This window comes from Cupressus sempervirens, chromosome 6 (assembly GCF_028749045.1).
Source record: "Cupressus sempervirens isolate cs-2001-9-10 chromosome 6, ASM2874904v1, whole genome shotgun sequence".
Taxonomy (NCBI): Eukaryota; Viridiplantae; Streptophyta; class Pinopsida; order Cupressales; family Cupressaceae; genus Cupressus; species Cupressus sempervirens.
The window spans coordinates 666,850,232-666,871,929 of NC_143123.1; positions in this window are offsets into that span (position 1 = coordinate 666,850,232).

Here is a 21,698-nt window from a genome sequence, read left to right on the forward strand (position 1 = left end):
ACATGAGAATGGAAGAAGGTGAGAATATTGCTCAATATGTTGCTAGGATAAAGGAAGTTGTTAGTGTGATAAGAGGAGCTACTAGTCATATAGATGATTATACTGTGTTAAGTAAAGTCTTGAGAACATTATTGTCTATCTATGCTATTACAGTTTCTACAATCTAAGTGTTGAGATGTATTTCAGGAAATGATCTAACCTTGGAGGTCTGGTAGGTAGACTCACTATTTTTGAGCTATCTAACTTTGACAATTACAAGCCAGAGAGTCGTGAATCTACTTTCAAAGCTAAGTTGTTATTGAAGGATTATGAGGAGGTAGAGCAAAAAAAGAAGAAAAGAAAGATAAAATATGCATCCAGTGATAGTAATATAGATGAGGAATACATTGAAAAATTAAAACCACTACTAGAAAGAAGAGTTCACAAAGGTAAAGGAAAGTTTAAAGGTAAGTTACCCATTATTTGTTTCAATTGCAATGAAGTTGGTTAGATTGCTACAAGATGCACACAGAAGAACTACAAAGAAGGAAACAAGTACAAAAAAAGAAGAGAAGATGATATTAAAGATTACAAAGACAAAGGCAAGAAGTCATGCTACATTGCTAATGAACATGATGATGAAGTGGTATATATTGCAATGAAGGATGAATCTGATGAAGATGAGGCAACTATACTTGTGACCTGTATGAACAAGAATGATAGATGGATCATTGATAGTGGATGCTCACATCACATGAATAGAGATGAAAGTAAGTTCATTATCTTAACTTGTTATGATGGAAATAGTGTAAGATTTGGAAATGATGCACCATGTTTGATAAAGGGAAAAGGGTCTATCAAACTTACAAACAAGGTTTCATGTGATAATTGTTGGCATAAAGTTATTTTCCATTAGTGACAACACTCATCTCATAGTTCTAACTAAGCACCGAGTAATACAGTTCAGACTGAGTGATGGCAACTCAGTTCAAACCAAGCACCGCAGACATAGTTCAAATCGAGCATTGAAGATACAGTCCAAACTGAGCGTCGAAGACCCAGTTCTAACCGAGTGAAGATGCACTTAGTGTTAACTGCGTGAAGATGCACTTAATGTTAACCGAGTGAAGATGCACTTAGTGTTAACTGAGTGAAGATGCACTCAGTATTAACTGAGTGAGGAAGGACTCAGTGATAACCGAGGTTAGGAGGTTAACAAAGAAGTTAGTTTCTACCGAGTGACACTATATCTACTGAGTCACCAATGGTTACCGAGTTCCAGGCAACATTGTATGACTAGTATGAACCGAGCCCCTACCTCTACCAAGTGCATCACGATGCTGAGTAATGTAGTGGATGCCGTGTATCAGAAGGTCATCAAGTTTGTCTAAAGAACCCGAGTTTATTTTACTATTTTGCTGACTCAATTATATTTTTTGTACTTGTGTTTGGCCGACCTTGCATGAATAATTATTGGAATGGTATATATATGTAATGTATTATATCATTCAACATATAGATACAAGGAAGATATACAAGATATAGAATATTGCAGAAAAGAGGGACATTAGATATGATATGCGAATTCATCAGTAGTAAAGAATGCTCAGCAAGGTTTACAAGGAGCAGAAATGATTTCATCAATCATAGAAGGTGATCTACAATAAAGAATCTAGTCAAGTTGTAAGTTGATCTATTGGTTCATCCTAACAGGTGAATCATTCTTGTAAATCCTTTAACAAAGTAGACTTAATTGTCTTTATTCAAATCTCCTAACAGAGTGCATACTTGTAAAGTATGTTTGTAAATCCTCTAACAAGGTGGATCTAGCAATCATCTTTGCTCCTAATAGGGTAGATCACTAATATTGATCATTGTAAGCCTTAACCGGCCAACTTCATACTGTAGTAACGAAGCTTTGTGGGTATCATCCCCACCCCAGTTTTACATTCTATTTTGGAAGGTTTCTGGGTCACCAAATCTCTATGCATATATGGTTTAAATGTTTAATAGTTCTTTTATGCAGCAGGCTAGATGAGTGAATGTAGTATATGGTTATTCTGAATTAACTTAAAAGTTTTACTGTTACTGATTCACCCCTCCCCTCTCAATAACCTATTATATCTTGAATATTTCCAACAATAATACTTACTATGTTGAAGGATTAAATTATCACTTGTTAAGTGTGTCACAATTGAATAATTTGGGATGCAAGGTTGAATTTCAAAACAAAACTACCAACATATATTACACAAATGGGAAGTTGATTGGAAAAAGTGATCAAACTAGAAGTAATCTATTCTATTTGGATATAAAGGATGCTACTTGTCTTATCACAAAACTTGATGATGTACGGCTTTGGCACAAGAGATTATGTCATATTAATTTTGATAATTTGGTTAGTATCAGTAACATGAAAAGAGTTAGAGGTTTGCCTAAGTTGAAGAAACCTGATAATATAGTATGCATTCAATGTTAGCTAAACAAAATGTCAAAGTCAAGCTTTAAGAGTAAAGCTTACACCTCTAAGAAAATACTAGAGATTGTTCATACTGACTTGTGTGGACCTATTGAAGTGCAAAGCTATAGAGGAAATAAGTACATAATGCTATTTGTTGATGATTACTCTAGGATGATGATAGTCATGTTTCTAAAATTAAAAAAATGATGCTTTTTAAACGTTTACATCGTACTTGGTAAGAGTTGAAAAAGAAATAGGTAAGAGTCTGAAATCCTTGAGATTAGATAGAGGAGGATAATTCACTTAAAATGAGTTTGAGATGTTCTGTAATGACAGAGGAATCAAAAGGCAAACATCTACACCTAGGACCCCTCCACAAAATGGAATTGCTGAAAGAAGAAATAGGTCTATAATGGACTATGCCAGAACACTTACAATGGAGAAGAATGTTGCTTTGAAATACTAGAGACAAGTTGTAAGTACTGTTGTATATACCTTGAACTATGTGCAAGTCAAAAAGGCTACTCATTCAACACCTTTTAAACTATGGTATGGATATCCCCCTAATGTGAAATACTTTAAGGTGTTTGGAAGTAAGTGTTATATTCTTAAAGATGTTAGTAATGAAAAGTTTGATGCAAAAAGTGAAGAGGGTATATTCCTTGGTTACCCCACAAGAAGCAAAGCTTATAAGTGTCTAAATACTAACACTAACAAAATTTTGGAAATTGTAAATGTGAATTTTGATGAATTTATAGAAGTACATGAGGCTAAACCTATGAAAGAACAAGAAGAATACAAATCATTTGTATACTTCTATGAAGGAATGCCTGCTAAAAGAAAATGCTATAGATCAAGTTACAAACCAACAAGTCTCAATAACTGTCGAGTCACATCCTATGAATGCTGAGTTGCATTTAGGAACTAAGATGCCTTTAGATGTTGAGTTTTAGAATAAAGAAAATGCACATTTTGATTATGAGATTAGTATACATGAAAGAGATACTGAGATACCTAATAGAGATGCACACAGTGACTCTAATGTTAAAAGACAAAATTTAGAAACAAGAGCTGAGCCAAGATTGTCTAAATATATTGAAAGGCATCATCCTACTAATCAAATCATTAGAAACAAAAATGCTAGTCCAATGATAAGAAATAGATTGAGAAGTGAATTGTGTTTATTAAGCATGAAGGAGCCCAAAATAGTGAAAGATGCATTGGAAGATGATGACTGGTACAATGTCATGGAAGCAGAGATTCAACAAATAGAGAACAAGAAAACATGGAGCCTAGTTCCTAGACCAGAAGACAAGAATTTGATTGGCACCAAGTGGGTATTTAGAAACAAGCTAGATGAGAATGGTTAATTGACAAGAAACAAAGCAAGATTAGTTTGCAAAGGATATGCACAAGAAGAAGGAATTGACTATGGTGAGACATTTTCCCTTGTTACAAGAATGGAAGGAATAAGAATTCTACTTGCTTATGCTACATACAAAGGTTTTAAAGTTTATCAGATGGATGTTAAATCTACATTTTTAAATGAAATATTAGAAGAGGAAGTCTACATAGAAAAACCAAAAGGATTTGTTGATGATAACAATTTAAGAACATGGTATGTAAACTACACAAAGCCCTATATGGATTGAAGCAAGCACCAAGAGCATGGTATGAGAGACTTCATACCTATCTTGTGAAGATTGGATTTGAAAGGACTGATGATAACAACAATATGTACATAAAGGTAGAAAAAGACAAAGTTATTTGGCTATTTGAAATTTTTTTTATGATATCATATTTAGAAGACAAGATGCTTCATGTAAAGATTTTGCAAATTAGATGAAGTAAGAATTGGAAATGTCTATGTTTGGAGAGATCAAATTCTTTGTGAGATTGCAAGTATATCAAATGAAGTATGGTTTATACATCACTTAGTCAAAGTATGTCAAAGAGACATTGAAGACATTTGGACTAGAGGATTCTAATCTAGTAAGTACACCTATGGTGAGAGGACACAAGTTGTCAAAGAATGATGTTTCAACTGATGTGAATCAGATACTATATAGGTCTATGATTGGAAAATTGCAATATGTAGTACATAGTAGACCTGATATTGCATTAGCTATAGGGATAGTTGCAATATTATTTGCTAATCCCAAGGAGAACCACTTAATGCTATGAAGAGAATAATGAGATATCTAAAAGGAACAAAAGAGTTTGGTTTACACTACAAGAAGAATGAAAAATTTGAACTAAGAGCCTACACTGAAGTTCATTGGGTTGGAAACATTGATGACAGAAAGAGCACCAATGGAGGAGCATTCTTCTTAGGAAAAAGACTAGTTACATGGACTAGCATGAAACAAAGTTGTACTTCCCAATCTACTGCTGAAGTAGAATATGTTGCTGCTACTATAAACTGCACAAACATTGTATGGATCAAATAGCTACTCAAAGGACTGAAGGAAGAAATCATAGAACCAGTGATACTTTATTGTGATAATACAAGTGCTATCAATATATCAAAGAATCCAGTGATGCACACAAAGACAAAGAACATTGCAATCAAGTATCACTATGTAAGAGAGTTAGTTCAAGACAAAGAGGTGAAGATGGAATATGTTAACTCAAAGGAGAAAATTGCTGATATCTTTACAAAACCATTATCTAAGGATGCTCATGAGTATCTAAGAAGTAAACTAGGGGTGATACCCCTATCAAAGGCTATGTAAGAAATAGAGGGAGTGTCCTCCATCAAAAAAGTTGATGTTCATATAATACAAATTAATGCAGTGGATCTTACTTTAGGAACTAGCTAAAGTAAACACAAAACTAAAACTACAAATTAGTCACAAGCAAGGTAATAGAGGGAGAAATTGAAGAACCTACAAAAGCCTATATTTGCATGTATTAAAGATGCCAAGTGTTTGGTATATGTCTTTGGCATTGTTTTCAAAGAGGTAGAAAGTACATTAAACTAATCATCATTAGTAGAAGATTTTTACTGATCAAGTGCAAGAGATAAGAGGGAGAAAGTCCTAAATTGATCTATTGATTAGAGAGAGAGAAAGTAATCAAATAGGGAGAAAGTGATTAGAAAGGGAGGAAGAATATCAAAGAAAGGATAGCAACAAAGAGGGAGAATTATTAATCATTAGAGGGAGTTATAAGAAAGAGGCTTTGTAACCTAATTAGAAGATTGAAGTTGTTGAAAGAGGAATACAAATTATTTCTTTGGTATTACCTTACTGTCTTAACCTAGTCAGTTTGGTTGAACAAGGTGTTCATCATTTGATGATATAGGTTGATTAGTTTGGTTTTCCATCAATGCCAAAGAGGGAGATTGTTGATATCTGATTGAAAAGATCATTTGAAAATAGTATTGCTAAGAGGGAGTTTGTTGAAGAATATTATGTGTTTCAAACATTATTTTGTCACTAATGTCAAACCTATTATTTTCTGATAAGACAATTGCTAATAAGATACTTAGTTGATTGATGAGGAGGATTTGATCAACAAGATGTAACAAAAGCACCTAGAGTAAAGGTTGAGTTATGATTATGTAATGAAGTACAAGGATTAGTTAAGACAATGATGACATGATGTATTGATGATCTACTTAAGGTTATGAAATGGTTGGCTACACTTAGAAAGTTTAGAAGAATAAGTTAAATAAAATTTGTTTGCCAAGCTTGACTGAGTGGATAGTAGGTGCTAAACAAAGTTAGTGCAAGCCAAGTAGAAAGTAAGTTGCAACCAAGTGAAAGAAAACTCTAGTGGATGCTGAGTAAATTTTAGTTGATGTTGAGCACCAGTAAAATCTAGTTGATGCTGAGTGATTTTACAATTGATATTGAGTGATGTAGTATGTATCGAGTATCAAAAGATTGATAATGTCAAGCTACTGCATTATGACAAAGATTGAAGATTCATCAAATATAAGCTAACAAGTTTGTTTTCTTGGAACTTGTGAACCAGGAGGAAGATAAGATTGATGATTTGGTGGCACAGAATTTGATGTAAACCATTTTCAAGAAAATTCAAATGGATTCTAAAAGAAGTCTCTAGAAAAGACAAGATATGGGGTACATACATTGTATCCTACTTATCCATCCAAAACCCTAATTTAAACAAAGGACAATGAGTAGAAAAATATTCTAATTTCCTTTATATGGGAATGTCTAGTCATGAAGGAAATAGTTAGAGAGAGGTTGATGTCATGTGCAAGAACCTAAGGAGGAGAAGGAATTAGGGGTTTTATTTCATCAAGTCACCCAAGAGAAGTGTTTGCAATGGCATACCAAGAAAGAAGGCTTAAGGATATGAATGATTGAAGGGTGAGAAACATATTAGAGTTGCATAGTATAAAAGCCAAGAAGAGTTGAGGACTAAATAGAGATCTATAATCTACAAGTGAAGTTGTAAGTTTTATTAGATCAAAGCTCTACTATTACTCTCTAACAATTATATCAATCTAGTGTAAATCCTTTGGATTAAGGTTGACCTAAAAGTCATTGAAAAATCATTTAGTAGGGTGGTATTACAAGTGAGTGGCCTAAAGTCCTCTAAAAAGGTTCACTTTTAATAGGGTGATTGAAATTCCTTAACTAGGTCACATTTAACAATGTGTATTGTAACCTTTAATAGGGTTGGCCTTTCATAGGGCATCACTTCAAAAGAGTGAAAAGGAGTAGCATGTTATTGGTGGTTTTTCCCAAATTGGGTTTCCACATTAAATCATTGTGTCAAATGTGTTGATGAATGTGTTGTGTTTCATACTTTACATTTCTGCAATTTGATTAGATAGTAACTTGCAAGTTTTAAGTATTCACATATTCATTTGGATGCATGCATGAATATGAATGTTTTATGGGTTCACTAAGATAATAAAAGTTTTATTTGTACATCTAGACCTTGAATAACTAATTCACCCCCTCTCAATTATTCTAAAAGAATTCCAACATTCACATCTCCATTCTCTCATCTATTGGTTCATTGAATAGCCTCCATTTTCATCTCCATCACTGATCTACTTGGCATCTCCTAAAGCAATCACAACTTCTCCTTAAGATTTCCAATAAAAAATGAACCAACCCCAAAAAATGTTTCTTATGTCTCCTTAAAATGTTAATTTTGATCTTTTCCCACTTGAACATCACCATTGATCTTAGGGATAGGTCATATTCATTGAATCCTTCTATATTTTTGTTTTCATTATTCTTCTAGAAATTTTTGATCAAATTCTTGCCTTTGATTTCTTAACAAACTCTCTTCGTGTATTAAATATGCTAGATCATCAATCCTCATTTTCCATGTGCTTTGAATAATTCAAAATTTCAATTGTGTCATCCTTAGATATAATTCTTTCTCAAATAGTAATTTTTTCTACTTGGTAATCAGTGTAGCTCGACATACACTATATTGTCTCACTCAACATCAACAAGCTCACTTGGCCATTATTATGCTCAATTTCTACCAACACTTCTTTATACAATTTCTTAGCAATACCTAACCCTTGGCTTGAACTATTTTGTTTAGCTTCTACTTAAGTTCCTTAATCATTTGCTTTAGCTCCTTCATTAACCGACCAAAATTGAGACTTGGTCAAGCTTATCCTTTTGACTCATTCCAACTCTAAGCTTCATCTCAATGACTTCTCTAATTCATGTGTTGATTGAACAACAAATTATTTAATCAAGGACTAACTTATCAAGTGCCTATTGAATTTCAATAATACTTAACTTCTAATCACTTATCAACACCACTAGCTCACCTTGCTATCTCTTCTTTTCAAATCCTCTTCATCAACCAAATTATATGACACTTTACACTATTAGTAAATGTCTTTCTAGTAGTTTTGATACTCTATATTACCAATAGGTTTGAAATCAATGACAAATTTTTTTTCTAATTGTAGTTTCCAATAATCTCCCTCTTTGGAATTGATGATAACACCTCACACACTTTACTAGTTACTATGCAATCCAAAATCTTCAGCACTTGTACTATCATCTCACTCTATGTTTGTGTTCTCTCTTTCTTAGTTTCATTTTTATTTTCATCCAATGTAATCTCAAGATGATCCCTCTATCAATCCAGTAGATGCTCTTTCTTTGTATATATACTTGTATGATAACTTGATAATCTTCTCCCTCATTAGCTGATCAATTTTGTCTAATAACTAATGCTTATCTCCCTCTTTGACAATAATGTCAAAGACATCAAACATTGAAAAAAATATTCATGTCACTCAATTTGACTAATGTAAAAATGTCATCTCAACATTATGTCCTTCCAATATCATCTACTCATAGTTTAGTGTCTTACTTTTCACCCCATTAGGCAACTACTAAAGTGTGAGCTCCTGCATCAATGTATATGACATTCTAATTAAAACATCTAATGCAATGAACCATCTCTACTTAGTTTTCTTCAGGTAAGGGATGACCCCTAACTTTCTTCTTAGATAGTCAAAAGAATCCTTAGGTATTGCCTTTGAATATGTCAGCTAACTATTCTTTTGTAATCATACATTCCAATCTCACTTCTTTGTCTTGACCAACACTCTCAAGTAATGATTCTTGATCTCAATATGCTTAGTCTTTTTATGCATCACATGATTCTTTGATATGTTTATAGCACTTGTGTTATCACAATATATTACAATAGGTTCAATGATCTCTTACTCCATTCCTTTCAATAATTTATTGATCCATATAATGTTTGAATAATTCATAGCTACAATAACATATTTAGCCTCTATTGTAGATTATGAAATATAGTTTTGCTTCTTGGTTGTCCAAAATATCAATCTTCTTCCTAAGAAGAAAGATCCTCCACTGGTACTCTTTTTGTTGTCAACATTTCCTTCCCAATCAACATTTGTATAAACCTTCAGTTCAATTTTTTTACTTCTCTTGTACCATAGTCCATAATATTTTGTTCCTTTTAGGTATCTTAGTATCCTTTTTACCGCCATCATATGGTTTTCTCTAGGATTAGTAAAGAATCTAGCAATAATTTCAAATAACAGGTCTTCTATGTACAACACATTATAGTTTTCAAATTATTGTCTTGTATAATGTTTGATTCACCTTAGCTGAATCATCACTCTTTGACAACTTATGTTCAGTCACCATAGGCGTTCTAGTTGGTCTTGATTCTTCCATACCAATAGTCTTCAAAATTTCTTTGATATACTTGGATTGAGTAATAAAAATATCCTTATTCATTGATACACCTACAATCCAATAAATAATTTAATCTCTCCAAATATTGACATCTCAAACTCCTTTTTCATTTGATCAGAAAAAGACTTGGTCAATGAATCTTTTCCTCCAAAAATGATATCATCAACAAAGATTTTAGCTAGAAATATCTTGTTTTTAGATTCACTTTTTAGATATAGATTGATATTTTCATTAGTTCTTGCAAAAAAAAAAATTCTTCAAATAATTTTGTAACCTTTCATACCATGCTCTAGGGGCTTACTTCAAACCATATAAAGCTTTGTGCAACTTACATACCATAAACATTTTGTTTGTATCAAAAAATCCTTTAGGTTGTATGGATTGAAATTAATAATTGCATTATTTATCTAATTAAATATAGATCTATTTATATGTTATCTTTATGTACTATAATTGTATATATAATTCCTAGAGTTCTTTAGATGTTTTGAGTTTCTATTTGTGAAAATTTACATGTGTTTTCCTATGGTATTTAGCCACTAGTATTTTTTTTTCAATGCACTGCTAGAGAAATTGAAAGGGTAAGACAAATTGATACAAAGTTTGGTGAATTTTTTTTTTAAACATATTTTTCTTGCTAAGTTCACTTAGACATAGACGTAAAGTCCTAACAGGTTCCCCAATATCATATTTAAATAACATTACTTAATTTTCTTTCTAACATTTTATCCTTACTACTTAAGTTAAACAATCTATTAGTTTCATTTCTACTTATGATTTGATACATTATCCATCCTAATATGCTTTTACAAATAAGGAACTTAAATTCCCTAATCCTTATAATCAAATATATATATATATATATATATATATATATATATATATATATATATATATATATTTAACATGCAATTAAAATACATGAAATAAATTTAAACCATCATATGCACATGTAAACCAAATCATAGATTATTCATTTGATGGCATTATGAAGAGTACATGGATCTTTCATTCATCACAAATTCATCTAAATACAAAGAATATACAATATCATGGCATCATCATAACTTCATTCATCTTTTGAAATAATACAATGTGCTCACATTTCCCTCTATTTCTCCTATAGACACGTTTTACCCTTTTTACATATCTTTTCATTTCATGATATATATACATATAATCTTTTACTTTCTTCAAGACTTTACATCATAATATTGCAAAGATTTTTTTCAAGGAGATGCAACATAGAGACTTCAAGAAATGATCTTCAACTGCTACACAACAAGGATCTACATAAAGCCACCCATGAACACTTGAATAGTACCTCAAAATATTTTTCTACCCAACCACGTGGAGCCATAAATGGTCCACTCCCCTAAGATGGAAAGAAGGACCATGATATACATAGGTTTTAAGGTAATATAAGGCTTATACCCCAAAAATAAAAGTACAAGGTAACATAAAGCCACACAAAGCATAATTCCCAAAATGAAATCACAAGGAAAATGGACAAGCCGAGGCAAAAGTAAAGGTAGGGGTTCAACCACATCTAGGTGAGTGTCATTGCATACCCCTCAAATGTTGGGATCAACTTCCTCAACCAATGTCATCCTACTGCATCCAGTCCTTATACAGAATGACGCATGGTCTTAGTACTCAAACAAGGCATATTCAATCTTATCACACTTTTGTTAATGTTGGGATCAACCTCCTAAACCATTGTCACCCTGTCACATCAAGGCCTTATATAGGATGACATATCATACCAATACTCCAACAGGAAAAGTGTGGCCCAATATTTCTTATCTTGATTAATATATTAAACCAACCCCCCAATAACCCATTTATTTAATTAATATTTCTTCTTGATTTGAAATTGACATGTAGATCTAGCCTACTCATGGATATGGTCTCTACTACATAGGATCCTTTAGTGACCACTTTTGGGTCCCCCACCTATGGTGAGCCACTCACCTAGGTCCTCTACACTACTAAAAAATACAAAACCAAAATTATAGAAAAATTAAGGGCACAACATTCTTAGGGTCCCATACCTCTAGTTTAAACGAAACCTTAACACATTATATAAGCATCACAATGTATAAATGATCAAAAAGGTGCAAAGGCTATACACATATGTATTTACAAGAATTTTTAATTCTAAACATAAATGGTATATGTCTCGTAATAATTTGACATGCCTCTAGTGTCTTAAACAACAATTGAGAGGATGAAAACCCAAGTGAGAGGTCAACTAGCTTTTAAAAGCCTCAAATCAAGCATATATAATTCCAAAGCATTTAATAGAAAGATGTAGAATTCATAAGAAACCATGGATAAGAACACATCAAATATATCACAATAAAATATTCCATGACTTGAGTTACCAACACCCCTCTAACAAAAAATAATATATCTCCAAATAAACTAGTGGCTAAATACCATAGGAAAATACATAGCAATTTTCACAAATAGAAACTCAAAACATCTAAATAACCTAGGGAATTAAATATTAAATTATAGTAAATAAAGATAACATTTAAAAATAGCTATATTTAATTAGATAAATAATGCAATTAGTAATTTCAATCCATACATCAAGCCCTACGAAGATTCAATGGAAGTAAGAACAATGAGACAAATAGAGTAAAATAAATCCACTTGAGATGCATCATTCAAACCCTCTCCACTTTCACAAATATCCATGGAGAAAAAATCAATCACATAGTAATTAATCCCTCTCTCAACTCTTTAAAGTATCATATATATATATATATATATATATATATATATAAAGAAACTCATAAATCCTTAAAGAATTATACTTAGAAACTCTACCTCACATATCATTAATCATTCTCCATTACAATATTCATAGAAGGTACTGTAGACACCTAAAAACCTTTAGAAAATAAAGTATTTTTATTTTTTGAAAAATTTCTGATGACATCATCATCTATTAATTAATTAATTAATTATTTTTATGCCATTAAATCCCTTTATCTTAATTAAAAATATTTAATTAAGGAATCCCTCCCAAAAATGTTTAAATCTTATTTAAACATTATTTCCTTATTTATTAATTATTTAATTAATAAATTGACCAAAAAACCCAAAATAAATAAAAAAATTATTTTTTGCCCAAAACTTGGCCAATTTCCTTAAGACCACTAACCTCTTCCAAAATCTTCTAATCCTTCTTTAATTTTGATTAAAGGCTAATCCCATCATTTCCTACCCCTAATCCCAACTCAAAATATTTAATTAAGATTAAATATTAATCCTCATGTTTATTAAAAAAGTTTTAATAAATATCTCCTCAACCCAAACCCTTGAAATAAATAAAACTTTATTTATTTCCTAAAAATCTAATTTATCCTCATCCTAAGAAGTTCTAGACTCTTCTAGAAAGTCTTCATCCTCATCCTAGAAAGTTCTAGACTATTCTAGAAAGTCTTTATCCTCATCCAAAGTCTAGACTCTTCTAGAAGATGTCTTTAAACCTAATCCTAATCCCCTCCTAACCTTGTCACATTCCCTAAAAATGGGTTAAGACTTACTAACCCAAGCCAAAGTTAACAAATATCTCCTCCTTCACCCACCCTCATTAAATGCCATCCACTTGCCTATCCCTAAGCTAATCCTAAACCATCCTAATCCATCCTCTAATCATTTGCACAAGCCTAAGAAAGCTTAAAACCCTCCTAATCAAGTCCAAGTCGAAATTGCTCTCATCTCCCTCAAAATATCTCAACCATAAAATTTTATGAAGCTTACTAGGCCATAAATGACTCTTCCAAGCCCTTTTATTGCTCTTACAAGTCATTATGAGGGTCTTTATGAAGATTTTATCCCTTGAGCCTCCTTTGTTGACTCATCCTTCCCCTTTTCTCCATCCTCTCACCATGTGACATGTGTCACTCCTTGATTGGCTGTAAGGAAGCACAATCCATGTGCTCTCCTCTCATGCAATCTGAGCCCTCCATGAGCTTTTTCCCATCCTTGCATCTTAGCCCTCAATCCCTCAAGCCTCTTGCCTATAAATTGGATCCTTCCCCTTTGAAAAATAACACAATCCATGAAGTAAAGTCATAATGCCATTTTGAGAATCCATTTTACATCAAAACCATACACTCACACCCAAATTCCAACTCCATTTGAAGCCCTTTTTGAAGCATAAATCTTGAGCACACATCCTATCTATTTAGACAAAGCTACTCAACAAGAGAGCTTCTCATTGAGAGAGCCAATTAATGGCTCATATTCTCAATTGAGAGCTCATCTTAGTCTATCTTGAAGTTTATGAATTTTGTTTAGTTTGTAGAAGCTTTATTTAAATTTGGTTTCTATTAGCATACTAACATTGCTCATATACAGGTACAACCAATCTCTCTTCCAAATTTTAGCCATCCCTCCCTTCATATTTATAGTTTAAACAACTTATATGTGTTCTTGAATAACTTTGATACCCTTTAGGTAAAAAGACACAACCCTTTAAAATAAAAGTAATCCCAAAATCCGAAATTGCCTTAGTTTATGAAATTAACTACCATTTTAGAAGTTGTTTAAGCATATTAGGGGTAAATTAAGGCTATTTTAGGGGTATATAATGAATAAATGGTCTAAAAATGATGTAAATACCCTCTCCAGTGCTTTATAACCCATTATTTTTATGTCTATTATTATATTTATGTTTTAGTCTCACATTCTTCCACATGGTTAACACCCATTACTTTTTGCTCTGGAATGCAAATTTCTACTCCTCTTTGAAATACTTGTGAATTTTATTTTATCCATTTTAATTTTTTTATGTCTAAGTCTATAAATAAATTTCTCACAAATAATTTATAACATTAAATAATACTTAAATACATTAACTATGTAACAATGTATATTTATATAGGTCTATATATGTGCACCCATATATGCTTATATAAACATACCAAATAAATATCATAGAAAATATACATGCAAATACAAATATCTAGACTATAAACAGACATAATAATAAACACTAGAATCCACCAATAACACCATTAAAAAAAATGACAAAAATATAATCCCCAAACTAGGTGACTGAATTCCTATTAGATTTCTAAGGATATAAGGAGGGATGTATCATGATTTTACCTTTTTTTTAACAATAATTGGTTTAAGGATTTGGAGGCATGCTTAGACCTATGTATCTAGGTGGAGCTGATGCATGGTACATGCACATACTTGCATTACCAAAAAACAAGATATAATATATATGCATATATATACAAACACTAATAGACAAGAAAGGAAGAAGTTGACATCATGTAGATGATCTCCCAAATAAGTGACTATAACTACCTCCCCTCATTCAAAAGACACACCAAGTAGAGTAAACACACACACATATATAAGGCATCATGTGTTAATGAGGTTAGCTTAAAAACAACTAATAATTATAATATTATAAACAAGGTATTGAAATCATAAATAATAAATTCAAAATAACATATAGAGCATGATACAATTCAACCATATACCCAATCTCCTAAAGATATTATATAGAACATGATCAAGTGTAAAATGTAAAAAAATTATTAGAATGTTTAGAATAAATAAGAGGGTTGGGGGGTGAATCAGTTACTCAAGGTCCATAAGTACCATTTGAACAATCAAATATTAAACATTTTTTGTTGTGCTTATCTTGCTATAGCTTAGTCTCTATTGTACATTAATAAAAAAATGACTAGTAGTTCATTGTCCTAATATAACCAACTTGTTGAATGTAAACATGTAAATGTAAAACAGTATAAAACATTCAACACAAGTTTGACACTAGGATTTAACGCAAAACCCAATTTGGGAAAAACCACAAGCAACATGTCACCACTTTTTCACTCTTTTGAAGTGAGCTTTGTTAGGATACAACCCTATTAAAGTTTACAATACAAACTGTTAAATATGACCTAGTTAGAGGATTTGATCACCCTGTTAGGAGTGGCCTTATCAAAGGACTTTGATTATTCCATTAGAATGTCACCTTGCTAAAGGATTTACATAGACTATTAAGTCCTTCAATGACTATTAGGTCAACCTCTAATTAAAAGGATTTCAATACAAACTCTTTACAATGATTAGAAAGAAAATAATAGGGTTTGATCTATATGATTACAACTTACTTTTATAATTTTAGATCTCTATTTGGTTCATGTGTTGATTCTTTCTCAAGCCTTCCTTGTTACGTCTATCTCTTCTTTGCTTGGCAACCCTTCAAACAATCATCCTTCTCCTCACATCAAACTTAAGCCTTCTACTAGATTTTCTTATCAACCTCAACAACTTTTGTTTTCTCTTATTGGAAACACTCATAGACTCTTTGTTCTATCAGTTTGTGTCTCACACTTCACTCTTATATCACATTCTTCATGTACTCACTCAATCTCTTCTCTCATTTCTATAAATTTTTGCTTTGCACCTCCTTAAATAGATAATAATTTTGGTCTTTTTCCATTTTTATGATCACCATAGATCTTAGGGTTTGCAATTCAGTTCATTAGGTTTGTTGGATCTATTCATCTTCCTTCTTTTCTAGAAACTTCTCATTGAATTCATTCATTAGATATGATACCTAATCCTCTCCTTGAATTAAATGATCCAACTCATTAATCTTATCTTCAACATAGTTTCCATATCCCAAGAAATCAACTAAGTTGGCTAGAAATCATGATTCCTCATACATATTCAAAATATTGTCACTTAGCCATCACTAAATTTTGATAATCAATCATTATAGAATTTCTCAATCATTGGAGAGATCGACATCAACTATCACTCAGTCAATACTGACGCTTGGTCAATACTGAAATTACTTGGCTTGTACTAGAGCTCAATCAAAACTAGCATCAATCATCATATACTTCAAAAATTCTTTGATCATTTACTCTATTGCTCGATCAAGCTTTAAATAAGTGATGTATCTTGACTTGTACTCTAAAGACTTGAACATCAACATGATATAAACAATCACTTCATCTTATCAAAGTCTAACTAATCAAATGCCCATTATAGCTTCCTTTTCATAACTCAACTTTTCCTCTAGGTGCTTTTCTTTTGAGAAATCTATCAAATCTCTTCATCAATCCAATAGATATGACATTTAGATGAGATAACAACATGTCTCATTAGTAGATTTGACATCAATGACAATACAAAAATTGTTCCAATTGTAGTTCCAACAATCTCCATCTTTGGCATTGATGGAAACACCTTAAAATATACAATCTCCCTCTTTGTTACCATGCAATCAAAAAGATGTTACTTTCATGAGTGACCAATATGCTTAGTTTCATTCTGATTCTTATCTCTACAATTTTATAAACTCCCTCTAATTTCTTTATAAAAATATCTCCCTCTTTCATTATGTATATTTTCCTCTTTAGAAAATTTCTCCTTTAAATAGTATAGCTCTCTCTCTCTCTCTCTCTCTCTCTCTCTCTCTCTCTCTCTCTCTCTCTCTCTCTCTCTCTCTCTCTATGGTAATTATCTCCCTCTTTGACAACAATGCCAAAGATACTATCTTGATACTGCACAAATCTTGATTATGTAGATATTTGCATGTCTGGCTGAATTTTGTCATCGATCTATGACTAATTTCCTTCATCTTCTTTACTTGACTACCTTAGGTGCCTCCTAAAGTAGAATTGTTTTCATTAATGTGTAAGATATTCTGATTAGCACATCTGATGCAATGCACCATTTCTCCTTAAGTTTCTTTTCTTAGGGAAATCACCCCTAGTTTATCTCTAAGATATTCATGAGAATATTTAGTAAGGCTTTAGTGAATATGTCAAAAATTTGTTCCTTGGTGTGCACATATTCTAGCTTCACTTCTTTGTCTTAAACTAGTTCTCTCAAGTAGTAATACTTGATAGAAATGTGCTTTGCTTTAGTGTGCATTACTAGATTCTTTTATATGTTAATAACAATTTTGTTATCACAATACATAATCATAGGATCTACAATTTTTTCTTTCATTCCTTTCAATGATTTTTTGATCCACATAATGTTTAAATAGTTCATTGCAACTGCCACATACTCAGCCTTGCCTATTGATTGGGAAATACAGTTCTGTTTCATTCTTTTCCATGAAGCCAATCTATTTCCTAGAAAGAATGCACCTCTACTAGTACTTTTTCTGTCATCAATATTTCCTTCCCAGTTAGAGTTAGTGAATACATTCAGTTCAAATCTATCACTTCTCTTGTAATACAATCTATAGTCTTCTATACCTTTTAGATATCCCAATATCCTTCTCATTTCCATCATGTGATTCTCTTTAGGACTTTTTGAAAATATAGTAACTATCCCAACTACTAATGCAATATTAGGTCTTCTACGAATAACATATTGCAATTTTCTAATAATTGATATGTATAGTGTTTGGTTCACATCAACAGATTCATTACTTTTAGATAACTTATGTCATGTAGACATAGGTGTGCTCACTGGTCTTGATTCTTCCATTCAAATGTTTTTAGTATCTCCTTGATATATTTGGACTTAGTAATGAAAACACCAAACTTCATTTGACATACTTGCAATCCAACAAAAAAATTGATTTCACCGAATGCTAACATTTCAAATTCCTTCTTCATTTCATCAGTAAATGATTTGCATAATGCTTCTTTTCCTCCAAATATAATGTCATTAAAAAAAAATCTCAGATAGTAGTACTTCATTGTTATTACTAGTCTTTAAGTACATATTACTACTATTATTTGTCCTTTCAAAACCAAATTTCATTAAGTAATTAGGAAGTGTTTCATACCATGCTCTTCGAGCTTGTCTCAATCCATATAGAGCTTTGTTTAGTTTACATACCATTTTCTTCTTGTCTAGGTCCAAAAATTATTTAGCTTGTTCTATGCACACTTCTTCCTCAACTATACCATTTTAAAATTTAGATTTGATATCCGTCTGATATACCTTGAAATTCTTGTAGGCCAAATATGCAACCAGAGTTCTGACTGCTTCTAGTCTTGCCACAAGAGAAAAAATTTCTCCATAATCAGCTCCTTCCTCTTGAGCATATCCTTTGCATACTAATCTTTCCTTGTTCCTTGTAACTTCACCATTTTCATTCAACTTGTTCTTGAAAGCCCATTTTGTTCTAATTACATTTTTGTCTTTTGGTCTTGGTACTAGGGTCCAAGTATTGTTCTTCTCAATTTGTTCAATTTCTTCATTTATTGCCTAGATCCAATCTTCATTGTCTAGAGCATCCTTCACTGATTTGGGTTCAACTTCACAAAGTAAGAATGTGTTATCTCTAAGTATTTTTCTTGTCATAACACCAATTTCTGCATTACCAATGATTCATTTAGGTTTATGACATCTTCTTACATGTTTGGCTAGCATAGGTGATCTCCTTATTTGTTCTTCAATCGGTTCATCTATAAAAATAATCTTAGGCTCATTAATTCTCTTGTGTTCAAGTCAAGTTCAAGTTCAAATTTTGCATGATCAATAGTATCTTTCTAATGTTCAACATTTCTTGTCTATAACTTGACTTCTTTTACCTATTGCTCAACACCCACTATCTGCTGCTCAAAAATTTGTTGTTGCACTTAATCATTTCCTATTTGCTAGGAAGCTAGAACTTGGTTTACTTGTTTAGCACAAGTACTAGGAGGAAAATCACCTAGATTAATGAATGTACTATAATCTTTAGGATCTTCCTTACACTCAACATCATTTCTTTTTGTAAATTCATCAACTTTCACATTTGCACTTTCCACAACTTTGTTAGCATCCTAGATTAAACACTTGTAAGCTTTACTCTTGGTAGAATATTTGAGCAATATACCTTCATCACTCTTTGCATCAAGTTTTCCATTCCTATTATCTTTGAATATATAACATTTTCTTTGAAAGATTTTGAAATATTTCACATTAGGAGCATTTCCATACCATAGTTCAAAAGATGTAGCATTTGTATCTTTCTTGACTTGTACTTTGTTTAAGGTATAGATAATAGTACTGATAGCTTCTCTCCAATATTTCTGAGATACAATCTTCTCCATCATCAATGTTCTTACATATTCCATTATTGATCTATTTCTCCTTTCAACCATTTCATTTTGTTAGAGAAAAAGGTTAATTTTATTTCATTTATTAAATTACCTTTTCTCCCTTCTTAATTTTTCTTTATTCATTTTTTTCTTTCTCTATTCAATAATTATTTTGTAATTATTAAATAGCCTTCACCTTTATGTTACCCTTAGTAACTTATTAGGTTACCCTTTTCAGGTTTCAATCTCCTTTTAAAAGGATTGATCTCTTTGTAATTATTATCTCTTCTTCATCTGAATATACAATTTGCATGTTTTTCAGATCAAACCCTTTCCTCTTCTTGACTTTTTCTTCTCGATGATAGGTATTCTACATGCAAGTATTCTAGGGCTTCATGGATTTGATTTGCATATTTGCTCAAATCATACATGGTATCAAAGCTAGATCTGTTCTAGCTTGTTCACTATTTGGAGAAAAAGGGAGAACAAGGGTTTGATGGATCAGATCTAGATTTTTTTAGGTATTTCTTGAGAAAATAGGGGGGTCACTAATTTTTGGAGCATTTTGAGGCCAAACAGACTTCACAACTGGATTTAGAAGGCATCAAAACCCCTATTTCCTTATAAAGTTTGTCTATTTCAGACAATGTTGATCCAGGAGGAAATTTTTTTGTTCAACAAGGTCGTACGAACTTTGCATGTAGTTTGAGATGCCAAAATTCAAAAAAATCATTAAAAAAAATAAATTGGTGGGTTTTTACCATAGTGGTTAACTAACCAGAGTGGAACCGCTATGGTTACCACTAGTAGTCATCACTTAGTAGCCCACTAGAGGCTCCACAGTGGCTCCACGATGGCTCTATAGTGGCTTTGCCATAGTGGTCCTCCTCCTATGCCCAAGTGCCACTCTGTCGGTGGTGTGGTGTTTTTTTTTTAATTTTTAAATTATTTTTTATGAAAAAAATAAAAATTTTAATGCATTTCCAAGAGCCTTGTTGGTTTTTTCTCCTTAACTTGAGCATACAGAAATATATTTTTGATCCAAAAGAAGAGCCCAAAAGCTAGTTCCAAGATGAAGACATTAGTGTAGGAGTTTTTTTGGTTTTGATGCAGTTTGGTTGCCTATTTTGGCAGTCAAGCAAGATGTTTAGTTTTTCACTTCGGAGGGCATATCTTGAGCATCCCATCTTTTTTTTTTAAAACATTATATTTTTGGAAAGATGGTTCCATCTACTTTTTAGAAATGCTATAATTTCTTCCAAATTCTATTCCATGCTCTTTCTATCATATTTTTTTCTTTTTTGCACTATGGTGGATATCATTGATGTTTTAGGTTTGGGGATCATTTTCATGGAATGAGATCTCTTGTTTTGGGTTGTACTATGTGTTGTATCAGCTCTTTTCCCTTTCTGGTCATTTTTTATATCATTTGTAAGCATTTTTATGCAAATGCACTGAGATAAAGTGCCACTCCTTGCATTTTCAAGATCTTTTTCATCATTTTGATTTATTGTACTTGCACTACATTATAAAGTGCCATGGGGTGGTAGTTTTTTTCCTTTTAGTGCCCTCTTCCCTTATCAAGTAAGTGTCCTTCCATGACATTAGCCCCATGTTGTATCGATGACACATGCCTTTATAGGTGTCTATACCTATTCCTCACTCTCAATGTTCTTGGTTCTTTCTATTTTGCAGGAGATTTTTGGCCCACTTTCTCATCTGCCTATCACCTCACCCTTGTCTGCATTAGGGTGGGGGTTCTTCTATTGTTTCTAATGCTTCCTTGGTTCATTGGAGTGAGCTATGTATTCATTATTTGATCCTATGTACTAGGCAATTACAGTGGCTAGATACCTAAGCATTTTAGTGAGATGGATCAACTACCATATAGACACTCTTTTTTTCTTTCCTAATTTGGTTACAACCTTCCTTGGTTTGACTGATTAACTCTTTAGGCTTTGGTGTTTTATGTCATCTATATTTTTGAGTTCAGTTGTTTGCCTCCTGATTCGATGTAGA